Genomic DNA, 19,480 nt, shown 5'->3' on the forward strand with positions numbered 1-19,480 from the left:
CGCAGTTTTCATTTGTACGCACAAAGACACGCAGACCCTGCTCGTTTAAAGTCAACGACGTCAAGGTATTTTGCAGTTTGAATTATATCGCTGCGAGGGAGCGAGGGGCACTCAGCCCAGGAGAAGAAAAGAATAGCAATGAGCTGAGAAAGTAAGTGCAATATATCAGCTTTATTCTGAGTAATAATCCATACTCACGTAGAGAGACACTGGGAAAGAGCTGTTTTTTCCTTTTGAATATCTCCCCAGAGGGAGGTGCACTGTTCCCAGAGACACTGCAATACTGGGTCGATGCGTGGAGTGGACGGAGCAAGCCCCTATTCCATCTCCCTGTTCCAAAAATCAATTTAATATATGGTCCCCAGATAGGGGACGTATCAGATATTAAACTGATAAGAACAGATTTTTTTTATTCCAAAAATATACTTTATTCATAAAATTTGCAGCAGTACATACAAAACAGTTGTCATATCACATTCCAAACGTACACAATACAGATTATACAATTTGCAGGTTACGTCAAGTACAGTTCAATGAACACATTGGACATAATTACAGTTCATGACACTCTCGGGTGTCTCATTGCATCATACTCAACACAGATTATTGCTTGCAGATTCATTTCAGATTCATTGCAGGTATATTACAGCAATTTGAATTTTACATTCTGCCCGAGGGGGTTTTTCCCTGATTGCAGCCCCTCGGTTTACAATGGCGGGAAGGCTCTAAACGGTTGCCTTTCCCCACAGGGCCTTTGCGGCGGCCGCACCCATCCTCAGTGCGTCCCTCAGCACGTAGTCCTGGACCTTGGAATGTGCCAGTCTGCAACACTCGGTCGAGGACAGCTCCTTGTGCTGGAAGACCAGCAAGTTTCGGGCAGACCAAAGGGCGTCTTTCACCGAGTTGATGGTCTTCCAGCAGCAGCTGATGTCCGTCTCAGTGTGCGTCCCCGGGAACAGCCCGTGGAGCACAGAAACCTGTGTTACGGAACTGCTCGGGACGAACCTGGACAGATACCACTGCATCTCTCTCCAGCCCCTCTTTGCAAAGGCACATTCCAGAAGGAGATGGGTGACGGTCTCGTCTCCACCGCAGCCTCCTCTGGGACAGCGCGCGGTGGCGCTGAGAGCCCGGGAGTGCATGAAGGATCTGACGGGAAGGGCCATTCTCACCACCAGTCAAGCTAGGTCTTGGTGCTTGTTTGAAAGCTCTGGCGATGAGGCGTTCTGCCAAATGACATTGACAGTCTGCTCGGGGAACCAACCGACAGGATCCACCATCTCCTTTTCCCGCAGGGTCTCGAGGACGTTCCGTGCGGACCACTTGCTGATTGCCTTGTGGTCAAAGGTGTTTTCCTGCACAAACCTTTCCACGCAGGACAGGTGGGGCGGAACGGTCCAACTGGACGGAGCGTTCCGTGGCAGCGTGGCCAGGCCCATCCTTCTCAACACCGGGGACAGGTAGAACCTCAGCACGTAGTGACACTTTGTGTTTGCGTACTGAGGGTCTATGCACAGCTTGATGCAGCCGCACACAAAGGTGGCCATCAGGATGAGGGCCACGTTGGGCACGCCTTTCCCCCCTTTCTCTGGAGATTTGTACATCGTGACCCTGCGGACACGGTCCATTTTTGATCTCCAGACAAAGTGGAAGATGTCTCGGGTGACTGTCGCGGCGCAGGAGCGAGGTATGGGCCAGACCTGCGCCACGTACAGCAACACCGAGAGCACCTCGCACCTGATGACCAGGTTCTTGCCCACGATCGAGAGGGATCTAGAGTCATAGAAGTTTACAACATGGAAACAGGCCCTTCGGCCCAACATGTCCATGTCGCCCAGTTGATACCACTAAGCTAGTCCCAATTGCCTGCACTTGGCCCATATCCCTCTATACCCATCTTACCCATGTAACTGTCCAAATGCGTTTTAAAAGACAAAATTGTACCCGCCTCTACTACTGCCTCTGGCAGCTCGTTCCAGACACTCACCACCCTTTGAGTGAAAAAATTGCCCCTCTGGACCTTTTTGTATCTCTCCCCTCTCACCTTAAATCTATGTCCCCTCGTTATAGACTCCCCTACCTTTGGGAAAAGATTTTGACTATCTACCTTATCTATGCCCCTCATTATTTTATAGACTTCTATAAGATCACCCCTTAACCTCCTACTCTCCAGGGAAAAAAGTCCCAGTCTATCCAACCTCTCCCTATAAGTCAAACCATCAAGTCTCGGTAGCATCCTAGTAAATCTTTTCTGCACTCTTTCTAGTTTAATAATATCCTTTCTATAATAGGGTGACCAGAACTGTACACAGTATTCCAAGTGTGGCCTTACTAATGTCCTGTACAACTTCAACAAAACATCCCAACTCCTGTATTCAATGTTCTGACCAATGAAACCAAGCATGCCGAATGCCTTCTTCACCACCCTATCCACCTGTGACTCCACTTTCAAGGAGCTATGAACCTGTACTCCTAGATCTCTTTGTTCTATAACTCTCCCCAACGCCCTACCATTAACGGAGTAGGTCCTGGCCCGATTCGATCTACCTTCCTTGACCCTAGCATCAGGGAGGCAACATACCATCCTGGAGTCACGATTGCGGCCGCAGAAACGCCTATCTGTTCCCCTTACAATTGGATCCCCTATCACTATAGCCCTGCCACTCTTCTTCCTCCCCTCCTGTGCAGCAGAGCCACCCGTGGTGCCACGAAATTGGCTCTTGCTGCTTTCCCCTGATAAGCCATCTCCCCCAACAGTATCCAAAGCTGTATATCTGTTTGAGAGGGAGATGGCCCCAGGGGACTCCTGCTCTACCTGCCTAGTCCTTTTATTCTGCCTGGCGGTCACCCATTTCCTTTCTGCCTGCGTAATCTTTACCTGCGGTGTGACCACCTCACTGATCGTGCTATCCACAATAGTCTCAGCATCATGGATGCTCCACAGTGAATCCACCCGCAGCTCCAGCTCCGAAATGCGGTTAGCCAGTAGCTGCAGCTGGACACACTTCCTGCACACATGGTCGCCAGGGACCCTGGTAGTGTCCATGGCTTCCCATATGGGGCAGGAGGAACATATCACGGGTGCGAGCTGTGCTGCCATAACTTGCCTTAGATTTACACTGCGTTCACCTCTCAGACTCTCCTCCCGCTCTCTGTCTCCTTTTACACTGTGCTCACCTCTCGGACTCTCCTGTGACGTTGCACAGTAGTTTTCTCTTGTTGCAGGTCTGCTGCTGCTTTTATTCCCCACTCTCAGTATTCTGCTGCTCAGGTCCGCCGCCGCTCTGCGGAAAAAGTTAGGAAAAGCAAGACAAAGCAGCACCTCCTTCCCCCACTTCACCAAACTCCCACACTCACCAAACTCTCAGCTGTCTCACTCGGTGCTCTGTTGTACTCAGTTTTTATTTCCCATTTCCACCCAGCCAGCCAGCCAAGCCGGCATCTGCAGTATTTTCTTTTGATTGGTCTTGCCTGCTGTGGAACGAATGTTTAAACACAAGCTGCTGATTGTCAGCACCTCACCTCTTTCTCAATTGGCCTGTTGTAATCTCACTCACTCCACTCACTGTCAGACACGTCACATCACGTCACTAGTTTTCTTTAAAGAGGTTTCCTTCCACGGCAGTTAGTTAGTGACTGAGACTGACTGACGGAGGTCCGTTGAGACACAACCCTCTCCCATCTGATTGGTGGACTACTGGCAAATTTACAAATCTCTCAAGCAATCCGAGCGAGAAAGGTAAAAACGGCAACTTCTTTAAGCCGATCCACTGTTGCAATTAGAAATGGTGGCAAAATTGTGCCGAGAGCGGGAGAGAACGGCAGTGGTTCTAGACTGCTTTAGACACATTCAGCCAGAGTCAAAGGAGGGAGGGCAGACAGGACCCAAGATCAATTCACATCGAGCGCGTTATCGCTTCTCGGTCTTTTGGCTAAGATCAAGTGGTCAAGTGGGGGAAGGCAACCATTTGGAGCCTTCCTGCCATTGTATGCCGGGGGGATGCAGTCAGGGAGAAATCCCCTCGGGCAGAGTGTAGAGCTTTGGCTTGTAGAGCTTTGGCTTGATGTAATGTCACTGCAAGGAATCTGGAATGAATCTGTAAGGCAATAAGGCACCCCAGAGTGTCAGGAAAAAAAAAAAAAAAAATCTGTTCTTATCAGTTTAATATCTGATACGTCCCCTATCTGGGGACCATATATTAAATTGATTTTTGGAACAGGGAGATGGAATAGGGGCTTGCTCCGTCCACTCCACGCATCGACCCAGTATTGCAGTGTCTCTGGGAACGGTGCACCTCCCTCTGGGGAGATATTCAAAAGGAAAAAACAGCTCTTTCCCAGTGTCTCTCTACGTGTGTATGGATTATTACTCAGAATAAAGCTGATATATTGCACTTACTTTCTCAGCTCATTGCTATTCTTTTCTTCTCCTGGGCTGAGTGCCCCTCGCAGCGATATAATTCAAACTGCAAAATACCTTGACGTCGTTGACTTTGTGCGTACAAATGAAAACTGCGAGATTAAAGTGTGCGTGCTCCTGAACTCTCTGTCTGTCTGTCAAGGAGAGGAAAAGGCGGTGGTGGTGAGGGTGGAGCATCGCGCTCAGGAAAGGAGACTTTCTTTGATGCTGCCAATTAATCTGCACCAGAAAGTCGCTCCCCCCGACCGGGATTCGAACCCAGGTCTCAACGAGTTTGAAAGGTTGCCTCCTATAAGAATTCTGAGAATTCCTCCTCTTCCGAGTTTGGAAAACTTTGGCCATTGACCAAAATCCTAAGATGGAAGGATAGGTGAGACGTCACCAGTCTCTGTTTCAATGCAAAACCTACAGCAGGTGGTCAATGATCAGCACTAATTCGAGAGGCAGTCGGTCATTGAGAGAGGCAACTGCTCCAGACATGGCGGAGCCATGCCTCGGTTCTGATGCAAAACCAATCGACAGCGAGGACGTGGGGTGAAAAGGGAGCCTTGTGTGGCAAGTGCTCGACGATCGGAATGAATTCGAAGAACAATGGCCAATCGAGAGAAGCAATTGCAACATGATGAGAGACCATCAAAAGCCATTAAAGACTCTTAACAACTTTGTAAGAACTGTTAAACAGACATGGAGCGCCTCATTTAACAACGAAAACTATTGTAAGAGAGGAGTATATAAGTGGAAGCTCGAAACCCCTCTCTCTCTTGTTTGCTCTCTTGCTTTTGGTCTCTTGTTTTTTGCGCTTGTTTGCTGTCTCTGGTTCTTGCTCTCTTGCTTCTTTGCTCTTATCTCTTTTCCAGCTCTTTCTCTCTCTCTCTTAGTTCCTGCTCGCTCTTTTTTTTTCACCCGAGCTCTCCAGGGAGGAGAGCAGCTTCCAACGAAACCAATGTGAGAGAACCGGTCAGCCAGACCGAAGAGTGTAAAGGAATGGTGAGCCCCAACCATACGTGTGTGTGTGTGATAGGTGTCTCCAGGGTCCCCACCAGCCTCTTAGTTTAGCGGGATAAGGTACTGTAGTGGGTGTGTGTAACTCAATGTACTGTGCAGGACCGTTTTTATCGTTATTTTCTTCGTGTTGATGGAATAATAAAAGCAACATTCCAATTAAATTCAAACACCGAGTTTGTGTGTTCTCTGTGCCATTCGGCTATGTGATCCATCACCGGGTGCGTTAGCAAAAGTCCTGTCTTCCTGAACTCCCGGTCCATGAGGTATAAGTGTTCCTTGGCTAGACCGGGGACCAGATATCTGCACCGATCAATAGGGTGAGAACAACCCCAAAGCACCCTACAGTCCTAACCACTAGACCACCAGGGGAGCTGCCTCAACCTCCCTGAGGAACCTGGACATGAGGCTGAGAACACGCACACCGGCCCCACTGGCAGCACCGACCAGCAGGGGGCCGGCCGGCTGGTCCTTCCCTTTCACAGGCTTTTGGCCCTCGATTAAACGGCAAAGGTGTTCAGAAGGAAGGACGGGAGGGTGGGAAATCAGTGGAATGTCACACCTCCGACCCAGAAAACAGGTCTCCTGGTCAAAGCAGTCCTGCCCCGCCCTGCCATTAATGTGACAATGGACAGGGCCCAGCAGCTTCAGACACATCTTTCTTTCAATATGCAAGTTCTTTTTAAAAAACCTTTCCTTCCACAGCAGCCTCTGAGTGAGAGAGAGAGAGAGAGAGAGACTGACTGACATAACGTACACACACACACAAAACAACGCCTCCCATCCGATTGGTGGACTACTGGATCGAAAATCTAACTTTTAGTTTCAATGCAGGGGAGAGCGCGAACGCAGTCCCCCACTACCACAAATTTTGCAGTCGAGTATCCCGCATTTGGGGACATCGCAGGTGTCAGCACACCCCGTGTGCAATGGGCTAGCCTCGTCCTGGGAGATCCACCTTCGGGATCACAGATTCTTCCCTGCCAGGTAAGTATGCCTTATGTCGCCACACAGTGCCACTTGACAGCATTTACTGCCTCTTACGGTTGCAACGGCAGGTTTTAAAAATCAGAATGTCCCTTCGCTCGCAACGTGCTGATGCTCTGAGAGATTAATTCTGCTCAAATATTGGACCCTATATCCGATGATATACTCTCGGAGAAAATACTGCAGCAATGCGGTGCCGGCGATGGTTGTTTGCGTGTCGCCCTTCGAGGGAAATGTCCCGCCTCCAGTTGTTGTTGTTGTAATATATACACGCGCGCTGTTGTAGGAATATTGAACTGCAAGTTGTCGCTATAGTAGTAGTTTCGAATCAGCACAAAGCAGGTGCCTCCCTGGAATGTCACACGTGGGTGGCAGGTCCCTCCCTGACCTGGCCTGGAATGTCACGCCTGCGTCCCAGAAAACAGATCTCCTGGTCAAAGCAGTCCCGCCCCGCCCTGCCCTGGGATTAACATGACAATGGACAGGGCCTAGTCAGGAGCAGCTTGACACACAACTCACAATATGCACTTCTGAAACATTAACGTCGTTCAACAGTTTAACCAGCCTTTAACACGTCTTGTGTTTTAGGAACATAGGAACAGGAGGAGGCCATTCAGCCCTCGTGCCTGCTCCGCCATTTGATAAGATCATGGCTGATCTGTGATCTAACTCCATATACCTGCCTTTGGCCCACATCCCTTAATATCTTTGGTTGCCAAAAAGCTGTCTATCTCAGATTTAAATTTAGCAATTGAGCTGGTATCAATTGCCGTTTGGGGAAGTGAGTTCCAAATGTTTTCTAATCTCACTCCTGAAAGGTCTGGCTCTAATTTTTAGACTGTGCCCCCTACTCCTACAATCCCCAACCAGCGGAAATAGTTTCTCTCTATCCACCCTATCTGTTCCCTTTAATATCTTATAAACTTTGATCAGATCACCCCTTAACCTTCGAAACTCCAGAGAATACAACCCCAAATTGTGTAATCTCTCCTCGTAACTTAACCCTTGAAGTCCAGGTATCATTCTAGTAAACCTACGCTGCACTCCCTCCAAGGCCAATGTGTCCTTCCGAAGGTGCGGTGCCCAGAACTGCTCACAGTACTCCAGGTGCGGTCTTACCAGGGTTTTGTATAGCTGCAGCATAACTTCTGCCCCATTGTACTCCAGTCCTCTAGATATAAAGGCCAGCATTCCATTAGCCTTATTGATTATTTTCTGCACCTGTTCATGACACTTCAATGATCTATGTACCTGGACCCCTCAATCCCTTTGGACATCCACTGTTTTTAACTTTTTACCATTTAGAAAGTATCCTGTTCTATCCTTTTTTGATCCAAAGTGGATGACCTCACATTTGTCTACATTGAATTCCATTTGCCACAGTTTTGCCCATTCACCTAATCGATCAATATCGCTTTGTAATTTTATGTTTTCATCTACACTGTTGACAATGCCACCAATCTTTGTGTCATCGGCAAACTTAGATATGAGACTTTCTATGCCTTCATCTAAGTCGTTAATAAACATTGTGAATAATTGAGGCCCCAAGACAGATCCCTGCGGGACTCCACTAATCACACCCTGCCAATGTGAGTACCTTCCCATTATCCATACTCACTGTCGCCTTTCGCTCAGCCAACTTCCTAACCAAGTCCGTACTTTTCCCTCGATTCCATGGGCTTCTATCTTAGCTAACAGTCTCTTCTGTGAGACCTTATCAAATGCCTTCTGGAAGTCCATATAAATAACATCCATTGACATTCCCCTATCCACTACTTTAGTCACCTCTTCAAAAAATTCATTCAGGTTTGTCAAGCACGACCTACCTTTCACAAATCCATGCTGGCTCTCTCTGATTAACTGAAAATTCTTGAGGTAGAAAACTATCCCGGACACACTCAAGAAATTCACTACCTTTCTGACAGTTGCTGGTCTGCTTTTCCCAATCTATGTGAAGGTTGAAGTTCCCCCATTAAGACCACTATGCCTTTGTTACACGCTTGTCTAATTCTGCATTTATACAATCTAGCACTTCAGAGCTGCTGCCAGGGGTCCTATATGCAACTCCCACATAGTCTTAGATCCTTTCCTATTTCTCAATTCAACCCATAAGGTCTCTGTTGGCTGCTTACCTCTCGTTATATCCTCCTTTATCATTGAAGTGATTTCATCTCTAATCACGAAGGATACTCCTCCCCCTCTTCCATTTTACCTATCTCTCCTGTAGACTTTATAACCTGGTATATTTAGTTCCCAATCCTGACCATCCTGCAGCCATGTCTCAGTAATAGCTATCATGTCATACCTTCCAATTTGAATTTGAACCTGTAGTTCATTTAATATATCCCTTATACTCTGTGCATTTGTATATAGATCTCTTAGTTGGGCCACACACCCTAGCCTGACCTTCAGCTTTGGTGCTGGGTTAATCTCCTTACGTCTTCTAGTTTTCACTTTATCTGTAGTTCCTAATGTACACTTTGTTTCTGCTGCTATACGCTTTTCCCTTTCACTTGTTCTTGAACAACTGTTTGTACTATTTGTATTGTAAATTTCCCCTGGGTCTTCCCCTCTCATGCTGCTCTCAACTTTACTCCCTTCTGACTCCCCGCTCAGGTTCCCATCCCCCTGCCATTCTAGTTTAAACCTTCCCCAACAGCATTCGCAAACACCCCCGCGAGGACATTGGTCCCGGACCTGCTCGGGTGTAACCCGTCCCGCTTGTACAGGTCCCACCTTTCCCAGAACTAGGAATCGAAATCCCTCCCTCCTACACCATCCCTGCAGCCACGCATTCATCCGGTCTATTCTCTTGTTCCTATAAATAGTAGCACATGGCACTGGTAGTAATCCTGAGATCACTACCTTTGAAGTCCTGCTTTTTAAATTTATCTCCTAACTCCTTAAATTCACATTGCAGGACCTCATCCCTTTTTTTACCTATGTCATTGGTACCAATATGGATCACGACTACTGGCTGTTCACCCTCCCCCTCCAGAATGTCCTGGAGCTGCTCCGCGACATAGAGTCATAGAAGTTTACAACATGGAAACAGGCCCTTCGGCCCAACATGTCCATGTCGCCCAGTTGATACCACTAAGCTAGTCCCAATTGCCTGCACTTGGCCCATATCCCTCTATACCCATCTTACCCATGTAACTGTCCAAATGCGTTTTAAAAGACAAAATTGTACCCGCCTCTACTACTGCCTCTGGCAGCTCGTTCCAGACACTCACCACCCTTTAAGTGAAAAAATTGCCCCTCTGGACCTTTTTGTATCTCTCCCCTCTCACCTTAAATCTATGTCCCCTCGTTATAGACTCCCCTACCTTTGGGAAAAGATTTTGACTATCTACCTTATCTATGCCCCTCATTATTTTATAGACTTCTATAAGATCACCCCTTAACCTCCTACTCTCCAGGGAAAAAAGTCCCAGTCTATCCAACCTCTCCCTATAAGTCAAACCATCAAGTCTCGGTAGCATCCTAGTAAATCTTTTCTGCACTCTTTCTAGTTTAATAATATCCTTTCTATAATAGGGTGACCAGAACTGTACACAGTATTCCAAGTGTGGCCTTACTAATGTCCTGTACAACTTCAACAAAACATCCCAACTCCTGTATTCAGTGTTCTGACCAATGAAACCAAGCATGCCAAATGCCTTCTTCACCACCCTATCCACCTGTGACTCCACTTTCAAGGAGCTATGAACCTGTACTCCTAGATCTCTTTGTTCTATAACTCTCCCCAACGCCCTACCATTAACGGAGTAGGTCCTGGCCCGATTCGATCTACCTTCCTTGACCCTAGCATCAGGGAGGCAACATACCATCCTGGAGTCACGATTGCGGCCGCAGAAACGCCTATCTGTTCCCCTTACAATTGGATCCCCTATCACTATAGCCCTGCCACTCTTCTTCCTCCCCTCCTGTGCAGCAGAGCCACCCGTGGTGCCACGAAATTGGCTCTTGCTGCTTTCCCCTGATAAGCCATCTCCCCCAACAGTATCCAAAGCTGTATATCTGTTTGAGAGGGAGATGGCCCCAGGGGACTCCTGCTCTACCTGCCTAGTCCTTTTATTCTGCCTGGCGGTCACCCATTTCCTTTCTGCCTGCGTAATCTTTACCTGCGGTGTGACCACCTCACTGATCGTGCTATCCACAATAGTCTCAGCATCATGGATGCTCCACAGTGAATCCACCCGCAGCTCCAGCTCCGAAATGCGGTTAGCCAGTAGCTGCAGCTGGACACACTTCCTGCACACATGGTCGCCAGGGACCCTGGTAGTGTCCATGGCTTCCCATATGGGGCAGGAGGAACATATCACGGGTGCGAGCTGTGCTGCCATAACTTGCCTTAGATTTACACTGCGTTCACCTCTCAGACTCTCCTCCCGCTCTCTGTCTCCTTTTACACTGTGCTCACCTCTCGGACTCTCCTGCCTCACCTGTGACGTTGCACAGTAGTTTTCTCTTGTTGCAGGTCTGCTGCTGCTTTTATTCCCCACTCTCAGTATTCTGCTGCTCAGGTCCGCCGCCGCTCTGCGGAAAAAGTTAGGAAAAGCAAGACAAAGCAGCACCTCCTTCCCCCACTTCACCAAACTCCCACACTCACCAAACTCTCAGCTGTCTCACTCGGTGCTCTGTTGTACTCAGTTTTTATTTCCCATTTCCACCCAGCCAGCCAGCCAAGCCGGCATCTGCAGTATTTTCTTTTCATTGGTCTTGCCTGCTGTGGAACGAATGTTTAAACACAAGCTGCTGATTGTCAGCACCTCACCTCTTTCTCAATTGGCCTGTTGTAATCTCACTCAGACACGTCACATCACGTCACTAGTTTTCTTTAAAGAGGTTTCCTTCCACGGCAGTTAGTTAGTGACTGAGACTGACTGACGGAGGTCCGTTGAGACACAACCCTCTCCCATCTGATTGGTGGACTACTGGCAAATTTACAAATCTCTCAAGCAATCCGAGCGAGAAAGGTAAAAGCGGCAACTTCTTTAAGCCGATCCACTGTTGCAATTAGAAATGGTGGCAAAATTGTGCCCAGAGCGGGAGAGAACGGCAGTGGTTCTAGACTGCTTTAGACACATTCAGCCAGAGTCAAAGGACGGAGGGCAGACAGGACCCAAGATCAATTCACATCGAGCGCGTTATCGCTTCTCGGCCTTTTGGCTAAGATCAAGTGGTCAAGTGGGGGAAGGCAACCATTTGGAGCCTTCCTGCCATTGTATGCCGGGGGGATGCAGTCAGGGAGAAATCCCCTCGGGCAGAGTGTAGAGCTTTGGCTTGTAGAGCTTTGGCTTGATGTAATGTCACTGCAAGAAATCTGGAATGAATCTGTAAGGCAATAAGGCACCCCAGAGTGTCAGAAAAAAAAAAAAAAAAATCTGTTCTTATCAGTTTAATATCTGATACGTCCCCTATCTGGGGACCATATATTAAATTGATTTTTGGAACAGGGAGATGGAATAGGGGCTTGCTCCGTCCACTCCACGCATCGACCCAGTATTGCAGTGTCTCTGGGAACGGTGCACCTCCCTCTGGGGAGATATTCAAAAGGAAAAAACAGCTCTTTCCCAGCGTCTCTCTACGTGTGTATGGATTATTACTCAGAATAAAGCTGATATATTGCACTTACTTTCTCAGCTCATTGCTATTCTTTTCTTCTCCTGGGCTGAGTGCCCCTCGCTCCCTCGCAGCGATATAATTCAAACTGCAAAATACCTTGACGTCGTTGACTTTAAACGAGCAGGGTCTGCGTGTCTTTGTGCGTACAAATGAAAACTGCGAGATTAAAGTGTGCGTGCTCCTGAACTCTCTGTCTGTCTGTCAAGGAGAGGAAAAGGCGGTGGTGGTGAGGGTGGAGCATCGCACTCAGAAAAGGAGACTTTCTTTGATGCTGCCAATTAATCTGCACCAGAAAGTCGCTCCCCCCGACCGGGATTCGAACCCAGGTCTCAACGAGTTTGAAAGGTTGCGTCCTGTAAGAATTCTGGGAATTCCTCCTCTTCCGAGTTTGGAAAACTTTGGCCATTGACCAAAATCCTAAGATGGAAGGATAGGTGAGACGTCACCAGTCTCTGTTTCAATGCAAAACCAACAGCAGGTGGTCAATGATCAGCACTAATTCGAGAGGCAGTCGGTCATTGAGAGAGGCAACTGCTCCAGACATGGCGGAGCCATGCCTCGGTTCTGATGCAAAACCAATCGACAGCGAGGACGTGGGGTGAAAAGGGAGCCTTGTGTGGCAAGTGCTCGACGATCGGAATGAATTCGAAGAACAATGGCCCATCGAGAGAAGCAATTGCAACATGATGAGAGACCATCAAAAGCCATTAAAGACTCTTAACAACTTTGTAAGAACTGTTAAACAGACATGGAGTGCCTCATTTAACAACAAAAACTATTGTAAGAGAGGAGTATATAAGTGGAAGCTCGAAACCCCTCTCTCTCTTGTTTGCTCTCTTGCTTTTGGTCTCTTGTTTTTTGCGCTTGTTTGCTGTCTCTGGTTCTTGCTCTCTTGCTTCTTTGCTCTTATCTCTTTTCCAGCTCTTTCTCTCTCTCTCTTAGTTCCTGCTCGCTCTTTTTTTTTCACCCGAGCTCTCCAGGGAGGAGAGCAGCTTCCAACGAAACCAATGTGAGAGAACCGGTCAGCCAGACCGAAGAGTGTAAAGGAATGGTGAGCCCCAACCATACGTGTGTGTGTGTGTGATAGGTGTCTCCAGGGTCCCCACCAGCCTCTTAGTTTAGCGGGATAAGGTACTGTAGTGGGTGTGTGTAACTCAATGTACTGTGCAGGACCGTTTTTATCGTTATTTTCTTCGTGTTGATGGAATAATAAAAGCAACATTCCAATTAAATTCAAACACCGAGTTTGTGTGTTCTCTGTGCCATTCGGCTATGTGATCCATCACCGGGTGCGTTAGCAAAAGTCTTGTCTTCCTGAACTCCCGGTCCATGAGGTATAAGTGTTCCTTGGCTAGACCGGGGACCAGATATCTGCACCGATCAATAGGGTGAGAACAACCCCAAAGCACCCTACAGTCCTAACCACTAGACCACCAGGGGAGCTGCCTCAACCTCCCTGAGGAACCTGGACATGAGGCTGAGAACACGCACACCGGCCCCACTGGCAGCACCGACCAGCAGGGGGCCGGCCGGCTGGTCCTTCCCTTTCACAGGCTTTTGGCCCTCGATTAAACGGCAAAGGTGTTCAGAAGGAAGGACGGGAGGGTGGGAAATCAGTGGAATGTCACACCTCCGACCCAGAAAACAGGTCTCCTGGTCAAAGCAGTCCTGCCCCGCCCTGCCATTAATGTGACAATGGACAGGGCCCAGCAGCTTCAGACACATCTTTCTTTCAATATGCAAGTTCTTTTTAAAAACCTTTCCTTCCACAGCAGCCTCTGAGTGAGAGAGAGAGACTGACTGACTGACATAACGTACAGACACACACACAAAACAACGCCTCCCATCCGATTGGTGGACTACTGGATCGAAAATCTAACTTTTAGTTTCAATGCAGGGGAGAGCGCGAACGCAGTCCCCCACTACCACAAATTTTGCAGTCGAGTATCCCGCATTTGGGGACATCGCAGGTGTCAGCACACCCCGTGTGCAATGGGCTAGCCTCGTCCTGGGAGATCCACCTTCGGGATCACAGATTCTCCCCTGCCAGGTAAGTATGCCTTATGTCGCCACACAGTGCCACTTGACAGCATTCACTGCCTCTTACGGTTGCAACGGCAGGTTTTAAAAATCAGAATGTCCCTTCGCTCGCAACGTGCTGATGCTCTGAGAGATTAATTCTGCTCAAATATTGGACCCTATATCCGATGATATACTCTCGGAGAAAATACTGCAGCAATGCGGTGCCGGCGATGGTTGTTTGCGTGTCGCCCTTCGAGGGAAATGTCCCGCCTCCAGTTGTTGTTGTTGTAATATATACACGCGCGCTGTTGTAGGAATATTGAACTGCAAGTTGTCGCTATAGTAGTAGTTTCGAATCAGCACAAAGCAGGTGCCTCCCTGGAATGTCACACGTGGGTGGCAGGTCCCTCCCTGACCTGGCCTGGAATGTCACGCCTGCGTCCCAGAAAACAGGTCTCCTGGTCAAAGCAGTCCCGCCCTGCCCTGGGATTAACATGACAATGGACAGGGCCTAGTCAGGAGCAGCTTGACACACAACTCACAATATGCACTTCTGAAACATTAACGTCGTTCAACAGTTTAACCAGCCTTTAACACGTCTTGTGTTTTAGGAACATAGGAACAGGAGGAGGCCATTCAGCCCTCGTGCCTGCTCCGCCATTTGATAAGATCATGGCTGATCTGTGATCTAACTCCATATACCTGCCTTTGGCCCACATCCCTTAATATCTTTGGTTGCCAAAAAGCTGTCTATCTCAGATTTAAATTTAGCAATTGAGCTAGTATCAATTGCCGTTTGGGGAAGTGAGTTCCAAATGTTTTCTAATCTCACTCCTGAAAGGTCTGGCTCTAATTTTTAGACTGTGCCCCCTACTCCTACAATCCCCAACCAGCGGAAATAGTTTCTCTCTATCCACCCTATCTGTTCCCTTTAATATCTTATAAACTTTGATCAGATCACCCCTTAACCTTCGAAACTCCAGAGAATACAACCCCAAATTGTGTAATCTCTCCTCGTAACTTAACCCTTGAAGTCCAGGTATCATTCTAGTAAACCTACGCTGCACTCCCTCCAAGGCCAATGTGTCCTTCCGAAGGTGCGGTGCCCAGAACTGCTCACAGTACTCCAGGTGCGGTCTTACCAGGGTTTTGTATAGCTGCAGCATAACTTCTGCCCCATTGTACTCCAGTCCTCTAGATATAAAGGCCAGCATTCCATTAGCCTTATTGATTATTTTCTGCACCTGTTCATGACACTTCAATGATCTATGTACCTGGACCCCTCAATCCCTTTGGACATCCACTGTTTTTAACTTTTTACCATTTAGAAAGTATCCTGTTCTATCCTTTTTTGATCCAAAGTGGATGACCTCACATTTGTCTACATTGAATTCCATTTGCCACAGTTTTGCCCATTCACCTAATCGATCAATATCGCTTTGTAATTTTATGTTTTCATCTACACTGTTGACAATGCCACCAATCTTTGTGTCATCGGCAAACTTAGATATGAGACTTTCTATGCCTTCATCTAAGTCGTTAATAAACATTGTGAATAATTGAGGCCCCAAGACAGATCCCTGCGGGACTCCACTAATCACACCCTGCCAATGTGAGTACCTTCCCATTATCCATACTCACTGTCGCCTTTCGCTCAGCCAACTTCCTAACCAAGTCCGTACTTTTCCCTCGATTCCATGGGCTTCTATCTTAGCTAACAGTCTCTTCTGTGAGACCTTATCAAATGCCTTCTGGAAGTCCATATAAATAACATCCATTGACATTCCCCTATCCACTACTTTAGTCACCTCTTCAAAAAATTCATTCAGGTTTGTCAAGCACGACCTACCTTTCACAAATCCATGCTGGCTCTCTCTGATTAACTGAAAATTCTTGAGGTAGAAAACTATCCCGGACACACTCAAGAAATTCACTACCTTTCTGACAGTTGCTGGTCTGCTTTTCCCAATCTATGTGAAGGTTGAAGTTCCCCCATTAAGACCACTATGCCTTTGTTACACGCTTGTCTAATTCTGCATTTATACAATCTAGCACTTCAGAGCTGCTGCCAGGGGTCCTATATGCAACTCCCACATAGTCTTAGATCCTTTCCTATTTCTCAATTCAACCCATAAGGTCTCTGTTGGCTGCTTACCTCTCGTTATATCCTCCTTTATCATTGAAGTGATTTCATCTCTAATCACGAAGGATACTCCTCCCCCTCTTCCATTTTACCTATCTCTCCTGTAGACTTTATAACCTGGTATATTTAGTTCCCAATCCTGACCATCCTGCAGCCATGTCTCAGTAATAGCTATCATGTCATACCTTCCAATTTGAATTTGAACCTGTAGTTCATTTAATATATCCCTTATACTCTGTGCATTTGTATATAGATCTCTTAGTTGGGCCACACACCCTAGCCTGACCTTCAGCTTTGGTGCTGGGTTAATCTCCTTACGTCTTCTAGTTTTCACTTTATCTGTAGTTCCTAATGTACACTTTGTTTCTGCTGCTATACGCTTTTCCCTTTCACTTGTTCTTGAACAACTGTTTGTACTATTTGTATTGTAAATTTCCCCTGGGTCTTCCCCTCTCATGCTGCTCTCAACTTTACTCCCTTCTGACTCCCCGCTCAGGTTCCCATCCCCCTGCCATTCTAGTTTAAACCTTCCCCAACAGCATTCGCAAACACCCCCGCGAGGACATTGGTCCCGGACCTGCTCGGGTGTAACCCGTCCCGCTTGTACAGGTCCCACCTTTCCCAGAACTAGGAATCGAAATCCCTCCCTCCTACACCATCCCTGCAGCCACGCATTCATCCGGTCTATTCTCTTGTTCCTATAAATAGTAGCACATGGCACTGGTAGTAATCCTGAGATCACTACCTTTGAAGTCCTGCTTTTTAAATTTATCTCCTAACTCCTTAAATTCACATTGCAGGACCTCATCCCTTTTTTTACCTATGTCATTGGTACCAATATGGATCACGACTACTGGCTGTTCACCCTCCCCCTCCAGAATGTCCTGGAGCTGCTCCGCGACATAGAGTCATAGAAGTTTACAACATGGAAACAGGCCCTTCGGCCCAACATGTCCATGTCGCCCAGTTGATACCACTAAGCTAGTCCCAATTGCCTGCACTTGGCCCATATCCCTCTATACCCATCTTACCCATGTAACTGTCCAAATGCGTTTTAAAAGACAAAATTGTACCCGCCTCTACTACTGCCTCTGGCAGCTCGTTCCAGACACTCACCACCCTTTGAGTGAAAAAATTGCCCCTCTGGACCTTTTTGTATCTCTCCCCTCTCACCTTAAATCTATGTCCCCTCGTTATAGACTCCCCTACCTTTGGGAAAAGATTTTGACTATCTACCTTATCTATGCCCCTCATTATTTTATAGACTTCTATAAGATCACCCCTTAACCTCCTACTCTCCAGGGAAAAAAGTCCCAGTCTATCCAACCTCTCCCTATAAGTCAAACCATCAAGTCTCGGTAGCATCCTAGTAAATCTTTTCTGCACTCTTTCTAGTTTAATAATATCCTTTCTATAATAGGGTGACCAGAACTGTACACAGTATTCCAAGTGTGGCCTTACTAATGTCCTGTACAACTTCAACAAAACATCCCAACTCCTGTATTCAATGTTCTGACCAATGAAACCAAGCATGCCGAATGCCTTCTTCACCACCCTATCCACCTGTGACTCCACTTTCAAGGAGCTATGAACCTGTACTCCTAGATCTCTTTGTTCTATAACTCTCCCCAACGCCCTACCATTAACGGAGTAGGTCCTGGCCCGATTCGATCTACCTTCCTTGACCCTAGCATCAGGGAGGCAACATACCATCCTGGAGTCACGATTGCGGCCGCAGAAACGCCTATCTGTTCCCCTTACAATTGGATCCCCTATCACTATAGCCCTGCCACTCTTCTTCCTCCCCTCCTGTGCAGCAGAGCCACCCGTGGTGCCACGAAATTGGCTCTTGCTGCTTTCCCCTGATAAGCCATCTCCCCCAACAGTATCCAAAGCTGTATATCTGTTTGAGAGGGAGATGGCCCCAGGGGACTCCTGCTCTACCTGCCTAGTCCTTTTATTCTGCCTGGCGGTCACCCATTTCCTTTCTGCCTGCGTAATCTTTACCTGCGGTGTGACCACCTCACTGATCGTGCTATCCACAATAGTCTCAGCATCATGGATGCTCCACAGTGAATCCACCCGCAGCTCCAGCTCCGAAATGCGGTTAGCCAGTAGCTGCAGCTGGACACACTTCCTGCACACATGGTCGCCAGGGACCCTGGTAGTGTCCATGGCTTCCCATATGGGGCAGGAGGAACATATCACGGGTGTGAGCTGTGCTGCCATAACTTGCCTTAGATTTACACTGCGTTCACCTCTCAGACTCTCCTCCCGCTCTCTGTCTCCTTTTACACTGTGCTCACCTCTCGGACTCTCCTGCCTCACCTGTGACGTTGCACAGTAGTTTTCTCTTGTTGCAGGTCTGCTGCTGCTTTTATTCCCCACTCTCAGTATTCTGCTGCTCAGGTCCGCCGCCGCTCTGCGGAAAAAGTTAGGAAAAGCAAGACAAAGCAGCACCTCCTTCCCCCACTTCACCAAACTCCCACACTCACCAAACTCTCAGCTGTCTCACTCGGTGCTCTGTTGTACTCAGTTTTTATTTCCCATTTCCACCCAGCCAGCCAGCCAAGCCGGCATCTGCAGTATTTTCTTTTGATTGGTCTTGCCTGCTGTGGAACGAATGTTTAAACACAAGCTGCTGATTGTCAGCACCTCACCTCTTTCTCAATTGGCCTGTTGTAATCTCACTCAGACACGTCACATCACGTCACTAGTTTTCTTTAAAGAGGTTTCCTTCCACGGCAGTTAGTTAGTGACTGAGACTGACTGACGGAGGTCCGTTGAGACACAACCCTCTCCCATCTGATTGGTGGACTACTGGCAAATTTACAAATCTCTCAAGCAATCCGAGCGAGAAAGGTAAAAGCGGCAACTTCTTTAAGCCGATCCACTGTTGCAATTAGAAATGGTGGCAAAATTGTGCCCAGAGCGGGAGAGAACGGCAGTGGTTCTAGACTGCTTTAGACACATTCAGCCAGAGTCAAAGGAGGGAGGGCAGACAGGACCCAAGATCAATTCACATCGAGCGCGTTATCGCTTCTCGGCCTTTTGGCTAAGATCAAGTGGTCAAGTGGGGGAAGGCAACCATTTGGAGCCTTCCTGCCATTGTATGCCGGGGGGATGCAGTCAGGGAGAAATCCCCTCGGGCAGAGTGTAGAGCTTTGGCTTGTAGAGCTTTGGCTTGATGTAATGTCACTGCAAGGAATCTGGAATGAATCTGTAAGGCAATAAGGCACCCCAGAGTGTCAGAAAAAAAAAAAAAAAAAAAAAAA

At 47.7% G+C, this 19,480-nt stretch overlaps 2 non-coding genes and 3 pseudogenes across 2 annotated transcripts; 2 read left to right on the forward strand and 3 right to left on the reverse strand.

Annotated features, from left to right (window-relative positions):
* Nucleotides 1-250: 250 nt before the first annotated feature.
* Nucleotides 251-424, reverse strand: LOC137325825 (U2 spliceosomal RNA; annotated as a pseudogene).
* A 3,671-nt stretch (nt 425-4,095) lies between these two features.
* LOC137325857 (U2 spliceosomal RNA) lies at nt 4,096-4,300 on the forward strand (annotated as a pseudogene).
* A 1,953-nt stretch (nt 4,301-6,253) lies between these two features.
* On the reverse strand, nt 6,254-6,417 carry LOC137325928 (U1 spliceosomal RNA). The gene has a single exon (XR_010964055.1). It is a non-coding gene; the product is annotated as a U1 spliceosomal RNA (small nuclear RNA).
* Nucleotides 6,418-11,747: 5,330 nt separating this feature from the next.
* On the forward strand, nt 11,748-11,951 carry LOC137325848 (U2 spliceosomal RNA; annotated as a pseudogene).
* A 1,983-nt stretch (nt 11,952-13,934) lies between these two features.
* Nucleotides 13,935-14,098, reverse strand: LOC137325676 (U1 spliceosomal RNA). Its single transcript, XR_010963921.1, has one exon. It is a non-coding gene; the product is annotated as a U1 spliceosomal RNA (small nuclear RNA).
* Between the last annotated feature and the right edge of the window lie 5,382 nt (nt 14,099-19,480).

This window comes from Heptranchias perlo, chromosome 9, assembly GCF_035084215.1.
Source record: "Heptranchias perlo isolate sHepPer1 chromosome 9, sHepPer1.hap1, whole genome shotgun sequence".
Taxonomy (NCBI): domain Eukaryota; kingdom Metazoa; phylum Chordata; class Chondrichthyes; order Hexanchiformes; family Hexanchidae; genus Heptranchias; species Heptranchias perlo.